Genomic DNA, 12,612 nt, shown 5'->3' with positions numbered 1-12,612 from the left:
GGCATTTCAACCTATGTCCAAACTGGTTTTCTACTAAAGCAAGCATCTCTGGAAAACTACCAATACATCTGATTTTTGCTTTATGGGATAAGCCCATACTTTACATGAAAAACCATCTATGAAAGTAACAAAATACTTCACACCACCCATAGAATGATAGGGCATGGGCCCAAAGACATTAGAATGAACCAAAGCCAAGGGCTCAGTCATGCATGATATACCAGACTTCTTATGCGTAGATCTAGTCTGCTTGCCATAAAGACAATGATCACAAGAATCAAAATGAGAATAGTCAAGGGGCGGTAAGTACTGTAAACCACAAAGCATTTTCATTCCCTTAACTGACAAGTGTCCCAAATTGGCATTCCAAAGAGATACATGAGGTAAAGTCCCCACAGACAAAGCATGATCAAATGTAGATCCAAAAACAACAAAGGGGTAGAGGCTACCAACCTTGGCACCTCTCGCAAGCACAAGATTTCCACCATGAGTAATCTTCCATGTAGAGTCTCCAAAAGATACATGATATCCTGCGTCATCAAGTTGTCCCAATGGACATGCGACTGTGTGTCAATGTAAGTACATGATGTACATTCATGCATAACAAAACTGTTGTTAGAAGGAAACTGCAGCCTAACATCACCAATGCCAACAATCTTAAGAGACCTATCATCACCCAAGTGCACACAACCCAAAATAGAACCACTCTTGGCAAGGTGTCACATGAAAGGATGCACCTGAGTCCAAGAGCCAACACTGTGCATACATAGAAAGTATCTCTGTCATCTGTGAAGCACTAGACAAAGCTATTGCAAGGACATAATCCCCATCACTATCATCGGGCTGAATAATATTGATCTCTTCAATTTTAGCACTTGACTTAGCAGGTACTATGCTGTGATCAGAAGACTTTTCCTGCACTTTCTCTTTCCCCTTGTCTTTGTGCCTTTCATTGCGCAATTCATGACAATGTGGATTATGTGGCCTTTCTTCCTACAATGATGACAAGTCAAATTTGCATTTCTCCCACAAGACTTACTACACGACTTATCACGCGACTTGGATCGAGATTTCTGTGAGTCCCGATATACCATACATCATCCACGAGGAGATCCTGGTCGTCTCAAAGATCCAAAATCTCTATATGCACAACCCACACTGCTCAATGTCTAATAAGTGTACAATGATGCTCCCACTGGCACAAAATCCATAAGTGTCAAGAAAATAAGCTCAAACAAAGCATGTAAGAGCACCACTGACAGAGTATCCAAGATCATACATTAATAAGACATCCAAAGCATATGAGTTGTCAAGCATCCAATGATAGCATCTAATGAAGACAATCACAATCAACCTTAACGAGCCAAAGAAATACAAGAATAAGCTCCAAAATATCCAAAGTCAAGCTCAAATGAAGCTCTAGTAGCATAGCATCTGTAGGTAACATAAGCATCAAGCATGTAGCAATGGGTCATACATAGACCATTGCTATAACCTCTGTCACAAAGCATGCCAATATAGACCAATGTCAAGTAAATGCCAACCAATACAGAGCTCAAAAAAGGCTCAATTTTTTTTTTGGGAACTATCCAAAGCATTTTCCAACCTTCATTTGCATCCCAATAGTCATATGAAACACCCGAGGAACACTCATGACTAATAGGCAAAACATAAAGTGACTAAATAAGCTTCAGCCTTGGAGTATATAGCAGTGATTTATTGTGTAAAAGTGAGTATTTCAAGCTACTAAATCAGCTCCAAATGATGGCCAATCAATAGACATACATTCCCCTAATATTGGGGGACCATTTAGGACCACCGGGCATCAAATGTCAATGCCAACCAAGATATAGCATCAAATGTCACTATATCACTGTTTATAATAGCCTATGGACTATTATGACAGTCCCAAAATAGTGCTAAATCATACCCAAATCAATACCAATGCTCAAGTGAGACCTATCAAAGGCTAGAGTAGTTGGAAAATATACTCTTGCAGGTCACATGATGGCGCAAATTGATTTGGGGCCCATGAAAGGGCTGGGAAAGGTAAGTGGGGGGGTAGTCAAGGATCCCTAAGAGCTCCCTCCTCTTGAAGGGCAAAGTCACCGATAGAGTGTAGGCATCACAAGAACCAAGAGGACATGGCTTCCCTGCTTCACAATACCTATGGACAGAAGTGAAATAACAAAATAGAGCTCCAATACCTTTGAAGGAATGCCCTAAGGGTGCCCAAATGGGCTGGGTAGGTGCTCAGGAAGCCGGGGAGTGATCAAAGCTCGAAGGAGTCAAATATGGTTGCCGGGAGAATGCATCAATGGTGTAGGGATTCAATGGGATGCTGATGGAGTCACGAACCATGCTCAAGTGCTCAAGCAACCATGCTTTAATACCAGTTGAAAGGTGAGAAGGACTGAAGCTTGCATGGGAGAGCTATGGTGGGAGAGCAAGAGCAAGAGAGGGAGAGACTCACAATGTGGGGACTCCAATAGTCACAATGTGTGACTGGCCTTCCCTTTATTCATCTTTCACTAAAAGAATAAAGAATAAAGTGATGGTGATGGGCGCCCACCACCTGCAATGTGTAGGCACGGGTACTGTCAGTGTAGTAATACATGGGCAGCTAGATAGAGGTGCCTTTACCCCCAACAAAAGTTTCACATAGTTATGATAGCCATCTAGCCTCCAAAACCTTAAGCTGATGGCTAACCTTTGTTTGTCTAATTATGGAAATCTTCCTCCGTTTGACCTAGGACTCAAACAACATCCAACATGCATGGGACACATGGCTCCATTATTTGGCTAAGTTTTCTTATAAAAATTCAATCCATTTGTTCTCCCTTCAAGGCCTTCTATAATTATAAGTTCCTATAATCTTATTGAGTGAAAAGACAAATCCTCAAGGGAAAGAAGATTCACATGTAGGCTCTACCTCAACAATGCAAGTTGAATATTAAGATATCATAGGGAAAAATGAAGATATATGCTAATGAGAAAAGAAACCCCATGGATTTCAAGAAGGAGAGTTAGTAATTATGAAAGTGCCCAAGTCTCGGTACTCTATTTTGAAGGCTGGCTCAAGTAATAAGCTTGCACATAGGTTTTATGGCCCTTACAAGATTCTCAAGGGTATAGGAGATTTGGCTTATTGTCTTGAACTCCCTTTCTTCACAAAGATTCATAACATCTTCCATCTAAGTCACCTTATGCCTTTTGTTACACCCACATTGATTATGTGGAAGATTTATCACCCATAGATGAAGAGGGCATTATATAGTACATTCTTGAGGATGTCATAGGGTAATGAGAAAATAAGCTTCAATCCTAGTCCACCATTGAGTATTTCATCAAATGGAAGGTTTTACCACTTGAAAATCCTTATTGAAGGCCAACAATCATTCTGGAAGAGTTTTCCTATCTTCAAGCTGCACTTTTGGTTGAGAGTTACCTAAAGTTGGTCTTATTTTGTTGCAAACAGCCTCCATATAACCTTCGGTTTTAGAATACATTTTACTATGCCATAATGACAACGAAGTGAAATGTATGTAGACTAAAAGGACTCCAAAATAGCTTTTTTTAAATGTATAGCATGCTTCATTTAGACTAGCCTGTTAAAAGTTATTTCAAAATTTTGTTTAGTAGGGTATGTACGAGGTCTATACTAGATATCAAACTATCTACTACTTATAAGCATATTTTCAAGCACATATGGTGGCCGAAAACTCACTTTGAAGGTAACTACATGTTGCACATGAATGAGGCTCATTCTTTAGCCTTCATTTCCAACAATGTTTTTTCAAATTCCCCAAGATCTTCGTATCTTTGTAATGCTAAAGACAAAATAGAGAGAAAAATGGTTTATAATAGGGAAAGAATGTTCGCCACATTACGAGGGCATATAAGGTGTAAGAGGCTCATCTTTCAAGACAATTTAGAATAATACAAGTCATTTTCATCTTCATTCTCTTGTACTCAGCTTAAATGGCTTCCATAGTTACTTTCTTTATCATTTTTTCTATCTTTCTCTTTCTATCTCTAGTATTTCTATCTCTTCTCTAGAATCTTCCCTCATCTCTACACTTTTTTTTTCTCTTTTCTCTATTTTCTTTCTCCTCTTACTTCACTCTCTAACACATTGATGCAGAATGCATGCAAAATAGCACCAAGGTATTGCTATGATCTAATATTTCTTATCCTTATTAAACATTTATTTGTAAAATTGGATAAATAAATGTATGTCCTTTCTATCTTTTACCAACGTTTCTTAAATATATACTTAGCACAAAATGCAAATAATGCTTTATACAAATGTGTGTAACAAGTCACTATATTGTAGAGAATAGAGAGTAATAATTAGAATTCATAAAATAAAATAAAAAGATTACTTTTTACCATAAAAATTAAATATCATGACATTGAATAAATCCTCAAGTTAAAATAATCAACATCTTACTTTATAGAAACTAAATAACATAACAATTGTATTGTTGGTTTTTATTAGGAGTTCTTCCCAGCTTGAAGAATAGTTTGTCTATGGTTTTAGAAATAGAAAAGTGTAATGTCCCCATTACTTAGTTTATTTTAATAAAAAATGTGCGTATACATTCAAAAATTGATTTATACTGAAAAAAAATGATAAAGATTGCACATTTGAAGATAATTGATGAGGTATTATATGCTAGTTCATGGAAGGAAGCTCGGGGGGTCACTCATGAATATATGTATATATAACATGAGTTCAAAATAAGGGGTTTTTAAAACACCAATTTTATACATTTTTTACATACAGAAGGGTGTCATATAAAGGGGTTACTTACAGATTGAATAGAAAAGGGTTGTGATTTATTCAAGAAAATTTCACAGATTAGGATATTTATAAATAGGCCATGAATGCACGTTATATAGAGAATATATATATATAGTGAACCCCCCGAGGAAGGAAGGCTTGAGAAACCCTCCTAGGATAAGATTATTAAAACTATGTTTGTAGTATAGAACAACAAAAAAAACTAGTCTAGTGGATAGTCACTTAGCATTTAAGTGCACTTGGGTGACAAGATTGCCGGGATGGGTGACCTCCCGAGAAGCTTTTCCTACAACTAGTGGGAGCTTCTCATGCGCAGCCATCAATGGCGCAAACAAGGCCTTTGTAGCTCGTTGCCAAGTATGCCAAGGCCAAGATGCCAAGATCTATGCCTTGGCCGTGAGCCTTGGAGTGACACTCGCCCGATGACGTGGCACACGATGCTGGCCCATATATTCGTAATTTTTTATCTTCACGCTACAAAAATTTGAGCCCCTCTCTAATATCATTGATGATGTCATCAAAAATACTAAAAGTAAGCATTCTCTCTTTATCATCAATGATGTCATAAAAAACGCTAAAAGCAAGCGTTCTCTCTTTACCCCCACCCCTAATTACTATATAAACAGGGGTAGAGCGTCACATCAGAACAACAACCCATGCGAAAGTCTCTTTGCTATTGATGGGACGAAGCTCTGCGAGCCTCTCTCTCTCCACACCTACACGGAAGCGCTGCTCAATTCCATCAAGCTTCTTCCATGGCTCCCAAGAGACGTCAAAATGCTGAGCGAGGTCATGCTTGGAGAGCTCCCCAATGTGAGGAAGTAGTTGATGTTGAAGTGTAAGTGGAAGTTACCCCCAAATCCATTCAACCCGAAGGATCGGTTATTCCACAACAAACCGAGGTTGCAGGCATGCCCCATAATCATGATGGATGGCCGAACAGGGATAATCTGGTTTAGTACATAAGAAAAGGATTACTTTTAAGCTATCTACAACTTCCTAAATTTTCTATTGCTTTTTTGCATCTTACAATAAAATGAGGGATAAGTTAGTAATGTTAGAAAATCCCATAGGATAAGCCTGTTACATAGATTATGATTAGTTAGAACATATTTAAATTTACAAAAACATGTTAGTATTATCAATTACTTTTTAGGAAAGAACATGTGAATTGATGAGGGGGGTAGATTCTATGCATCGCATACATTGATAAGTGTGTTAAAATTGTTTTATGGTTATGACTGCTTTTGGATTTGTGAATGATGAATTATGTCTCTTATGATTCCGTGGTTGTATCAGCCAGACGAGTTGTGGATTGTGGTGGTTCGAGACATTGGGGTCCCCAACCCAATGCTCCCTAACGCTCTGCGAAGTGTGGAAAAACTCACTTGCGAGTGGGGGTCCTATGCTCCCGAGGGAGGTAGGTGTTTTTGGTTTTAGATCACTTGAGCACCTGAGAGGGCAAAGGGCCGAGTAATAAGTGCCCCTGCTATGTAGGATGGCTCCTGAGGCTCAAGGAAGCTTAGTGGGGCTCTGAGCCAGTAAATTCCCTATTGACCATGGATGGAGTGCGATTACATACAGCCCACCAATCCTGAGGGATTGGAAGGTCCTATCCTAGGCTGGACAATGTCTTTCTATGGAAAGACGGATTTTGTACCACTCTATGAAGTGATGGCTCTGCTTTTTATTATGAAATAAAGTATTTGATTTTCTAATTGTTTGTTATGTGCTAAAGATCAAGTTTAACAAACCCAATTTAACGGAGTAATAAAAGGAAGCTATTTTTATATGTCCAAAAAACGTGATAGTATGATTTGCTAATTAGAAAACTAAAGCAAACCCAATCGAGGAAAGTGGGAAGCTTCGATTCCGATGATTGAACGCCTATGGCTGGGTGAACCTAATAAGTCGAGTAGCTTTCCAACACTAGATAGAGCTAATTAAATCGTGACTCTCCCAATATCGGTAGGATTAGTTACCAGGTTTAACACCGTTTTAGGGGGCCAGAGCTGAGACTTTACCTTATGGGTAGGGGGATCGAGTTACACTCTCCCCCCGCTCTCACTCTCTTTGAACCAAGTGCAGTGTTAACCTCACTCTTGCCTTTGATTGATTATAAAGTGGTCTTTCTTAGGTGGGCATTAGATTGTTGTTAGGGGCGACTTGTCCATGCTTCCCCTGTGAAGTAGAACTGAGACTCCCATGTTTAACTATGTCCTAGGTTTTCCATGGGGAGACTGGATGGTGATGTGCATGGATATGAATTTTAGTCGACTACTAAGAAGACTCCTTCGGGTCTATTTGGAGGAGGCATCTCACATGAAAATATTAAATAGAGGAGTGTAGAGGACATTGGTGTAAATAGGAGGGGAAGAGGATCAAAGAGAGGATGATAGAGGAGTACAAATGACATTAGTGTATATTATGAGGGGACAAAGATTAAAGAGAGGAATACAGAGGATATTGGTCTATATAGTAGCGGAAGAAGATTAAAGAGAGAAGCATGGAGGATATTGGTGTATATAGAGGGAGAGAAAATAGGGAAGATTAAAAAGAGGAGTAGGAGGATGTTGATATAAATGATGGACATAATGAGGGAAAAGTAACTAAATACTTTGGAGAAAGAAGACTCTAATTCGAGTGAGGCTTAGAGAGTTGAGTTTGCCATTGTATATTTGAGTGGAAGAGGATTAAAGAGAGGATGATAGATGCTGCTGGTGTAAAGGATGGACATGATGAAGGAAAAGTAACCAAATGCTTTGGAGGAAGAAGACTCTAATTGGAGGTGAGGATTGGAGAGTTGAGCTTGCCATTGTATGATGCACTTTGTTGAGAGGAAAAAGGTTGCTTTGTGGGCTCTATTTTAATTGTATTTCCACATTGGTTGATATTGTTCTCATGTTACAAGGATCATTGACTCAATAATAGAGGTTTTGATATAGAGATGGTGGTGGTAGCTTTTTTCTTGGAGGATGATGGGCAAAACGTATAGTACATGTATTAAGAAAGTAGCTTTGCACTATCGAAGTTTTGGAGATAGGCATTGCTAGGTATCAAAGACATAATGGGACTTGTATGAGTAGATATTTGTAATAGCCAAATTAAAGTTTGGAAGTGCATTTTGATGTAGCCATGGGGAAGAAATGTATATTTTTGCTAATATAATGTGTAAATCTCAATGTTTAAATACTTGGATCACAACGATTCTCAAGCATCAAGACAAAAGCATCTTATAACATAAGGATGAGTATCATTTTGAATAAAAATACTCTTTTTTATTAGTATTTGTTTATCTAATTGATGATGTGGTATGCTATTTTTATAATCTTAGTGTGATCTCACATTTAGAAAAGGTATAGACATGCACACATGTAGTCCACTATCTCTTTTCAAATAGAGACTAGTGTTTATAGTATTTGAGAGACTAGTCTTTATAATATTTGAAAGCATGCATATGTGAGCAATTGTTGTGGCTCAACATATTTACACAATGATCTACCTTCTAGTTCACAATAATGTGAGTGTATGAATTTTAACTTTTAAGAGGTTTCCTCTTGTGTAAGTTGTATGAGGTCATGAAATGTATCATGTAAGGCAACAAAAGGTGAAAAATCCTTAATTATACATTACAAGGAAGGTGATTATGTGAAGTTATGAGACTCTAAAATTCAAAGTTTCAATAAGATCACAATGGTGACAAAACCACTTATTTGGAATGATACTTCTTCACTATAATGGTGAGCATGAACTCTATAAAAACTTAGAAACATACTACAATTTACATTTGCAAGTGCATTGTGACATCTTTCTATTCTTAGCATTGAAAATGTGCACTATGGACATTAGACTATTTCTTTTAACATTTGACAAACATCATGATGCCCATACAAAGGAAAACAATTTTAATGGTATGTATAAAAATTCAATGGAATATGTTGCGTTACCATTGTCTAAGTGTCTACTCTTTAGAAGTTCCCTTTATGAGCTTTCAATCAACAATGTGTGAAGAATGATCATCTTCTAGAAAAGTAGACATTTGCACTCAAAATTTTCATTCTTTTACTCAAAATTAAAGATTCCCAAAATGATCATATGCTCATACTTTCTTCAGTAAAAGCTGATTTTGTTGTATGCACTTTGAAACAATTGTGCTTGCTAGTAGTTTCTTAATAATTAACTTTTCTTCTTTTATATCTTATAGTTTACTTTGGATAAAGAAGCACTAAAGAATGGATCGTGTCTATAGTTGTCATGTGCTTCATCATGGATTTTGCTATGTCAAATGCATGTGACTCTTTCTTCTTTACAAGCTACAACTATGCATGATCTAATAATTATGAAGCTTTGTAGTTCTTATGTGCTTCATAATATTATCACTTATGCAAAATGCATGCAAAAAATGTTTGTATTGAAAGGTAACAACTCTAGGATAAGCTATGATGAAGCTTCCTCTAGTTTGTAAATGTACTGAATATTTGATACACAACATGTTTGTGCTCGGATTTATACATCAAATGTCAATAAAATGAGGATTACAACTTGTAATTTTAAGATTGTGTAAACAAATTTGGGTTAGGTTCATACCAAGTTGTCCAAAAGATTGCTACATGGCATGTTCCTTCTAGCATGCTTTTTTACTCACATGATAAAGCATGCATTGTTGAAGATTATGAATCTCCCAACTTGAAATACTATCATCTTATTTGTAACAACTTTCACTCATCCCAACACAAAGAACCAAAGTAAAAAGGAGTACATGTAGTGATAAGGAGCTATAGGTTATTTTCTTTTTATAATAGGACACTATGTCTTGGCTTAAAATTGGAATTCTATTGATGACTAGTGTCTAGGTATTATGTAGGTTTTACCAACAATTAGAAATCCTAACATTGTATTTGTTACAACTTGCACATATCCCAACACAATGAAGCAATGTAAAAAGAAGGACATGTTGTGAAGGATCTTCTATTCTTTTCTTTTCCTAATAGGCCAATATGTGTTGGCTAAAGATTATTTCATTGGTGACTAATGTGTAGTTGATATGTAGGTTTTACCAATGATATACCATGTGAAGGGGGTTATAAACACTAAACAAGCACCTAAGTAGACCTTTTCCCCATCAACGTTTAAAGTCATTAAATTTCATTAGAACATGTAGTTTGTATGTTATAAGGTATCTATATAGGTCAACTCTACATATTGATATAACAAATAGAGAATGTAGTCATTTTGTAGCTTCAATATTCCCACTTATAGTATCAAATATTCTTCTTTTGAAACATCCTCTTATGTACATAGATGTTTGTTTTGCCATGGTAGGGGTTCTAAATACTTATGACTCATCTTAAGGTGTGCATGATGGTGCATATATGTTTATGTGTGCATGTGTGCATATTGGTGGATGGAAATGCAAATGCATGTTGATGTGCATATGTATATATGTGGGTGTATTCCCACATGTATTTTACAAAAGCTAGATTTGTAAATATAATTTATGATTATTTTTTAGAAGATTTAAAATATAGAAAGGTTGATAACATTGTTATGATTAATGATTTATCATTTATTTAGTTGATTAAATAAGTGATTTGATTATTTTATTTTATGTGGATTTCTACAATGATCCTTTGCCGCATGATTGTGACTTGTCACATATATGAACATGTACCACCAATCGCATTATGCTAGGTGGAAAATCACAAAATTCATGTATTTTGTGGTGTTTTTCGTGGGCACATGATTAGGTTGGAGAATATAAGAGAAATTTATACCTTGCCAAGGAAGAGCGAGATGGAGCATATATATTTATTTTGAGATGTATTCTAGGTGTGCTAAATGCACAAGATTTTCTATATCATTGCATGCTTTAATTCTATGGTTGGTTATTATTAATTAGTTGAGCCCCAAAGATATTATCTAGGATTTTGGATACTATATAGATTTTAGGAGAGCCATTCATGGAAAAAGCATAAAGCGAGGATATAATATCCTATTTTAGGCATAAGTTTAATGCTACCAATAAATACATGCATTGAGGAGAGGCCTCTCAATACATGGGGGAAGCTTGCATTAATTTGTGTGGTGTCTCACTATTTGCATTTCCTTCAATTCCCCTCCCTTCTTGTGTGTGAAAATTTCAATCTTATAGAAATGAGTTATAGAATTGACTGTTTATGGGTTCATTTCAACAACATTTGTTATTAGCTCACAAATATCAAATTTATTAGATTAATAATGACTAGGTGAAAAGTTATCAATCCAAATAATTATGATAATAATAATAATAAATTTACTAAATTTAGTCTTCTCACAACTTTTTATGACTTTATGAAAAATTTATTATGCAAGTAAAAACAGCCTCCCAAAGATGCTTGCCAATTATATGGAAGACACCCCCTTTCCTTTATGAACCTTTCATGGCTGTTGAGGAAATCATTCAAAAAAAACAAAAGAAACTAAATCATTAAGCCTTTAAAATAAATTAAGGCTCTCGAAGACTCATTATCAATATCTTTCTCTCCCCTTTTTGATAGCAGTAGGGAATGCGTGTAGTGATGCACCTAGATTTAATGAGATGGGAGAGGTCAAATTATGCCAGCTCAACAAATATTCCTTCTATAAGGTTGATGGTGGTGGAGGGGAGCTTAATGAACAAGTGTGCCCTCCCCTCCCCCCTCCCCGCCCCCCAAACCCCAAATTTGCATATGACTATGTTGATCAATGGCCTAGTTGGCCCTAATAGGCCTAATTGGAGGAAAACACATGTATATCTAGGTTATCATGAAGGGTGGAATGATTCATCCATCCTCCTAGCCACTGAAACAATTGCCTAGACATGACTATGTGCCAAACTAAAAGATCAGGAATACATGAAATGAATAAGTCCATGATAAAGACATGAGGTGCCATGCATTGCTATATGAAGGCATCTATTAATTTAAAGCTCTCCATCTACCCTTTGACCAAAAGGGGACACACTCTGATAGGTTGCCATCAAGAAAAGATGCCTTCAAATTGATCGCTTGGATAATAATAACCCTTTGAGTATATGGATATTTGTAAGCCCTTTAAGTTTCAACATGAAATTGACTGGACTCAATTCCTCCCCTTTTGCATGTTACAACTTGTTCTATAATTGATTTAGTTGATTAAATAAGTGATATGATTATCAATTTTTATGTGGATTTCTATTTATGATCCTTCACCATATGATCATGACTTAATGCATGCTTGATTATCACATTTCATGTCAATTTCTATTTATGATCCTTTGAGATTGTGACTTCTTGCATGTGTGAACCTAGAAGATCAAATAATAAATGTATTTGTGCTCTTTCCATGAATGACTCCTCTCTTCCTAAACTCTATCAAATATTTGAAATCCTAGACAATATCTTTGGGGCTCAACTAGATAATAATGCTCAACCTTAGAACTAAAAGCATACAATAATATAAAAAAATTTACATGTTTAGGTTACCTAGAATACATGATTCTCAAAATAGATATCTACACTCACATGTGCAACAAGTCACGTTGATGCAGTGAAGGATCATAAAATATAAATTCACATAAAATTGAATAATAATATCACATAATTAATTAATCATAGAAAATAATTCAATGATATTCAAGTTTAACAAATTTTCTACTCTCCTGTAGTTACAATCAAGAGTTTGCATTATGAGAAGAAGCATTGGCAAGGAGAAAACATCACCATGGCTAAGTCTAGACTAGGTTTAGATATAACAAAAGGAATTTGATGTATTGACCAAATGGCTAGGAGATCATCTATCTAGACATG

This window comes from Lygodium microphyllum, chromosome 13, assembly GCF_053477565.2.
Source record: "Lygodium microphyllum isolate KBCC chromosome 13, Lygodium_microphyllum_v1.1.10, whole genome shotgun sequence".
NCBI classification, from domain to species: Eukaryota; Viridiplantae; Streptophyta; class Polypodiopsida; order Schizaeales; family Lygodiaceae; genus Lygodium; species Lygodium microphyllum.
Note: the sequence above shows the minus strand (reverse complement) of the source record.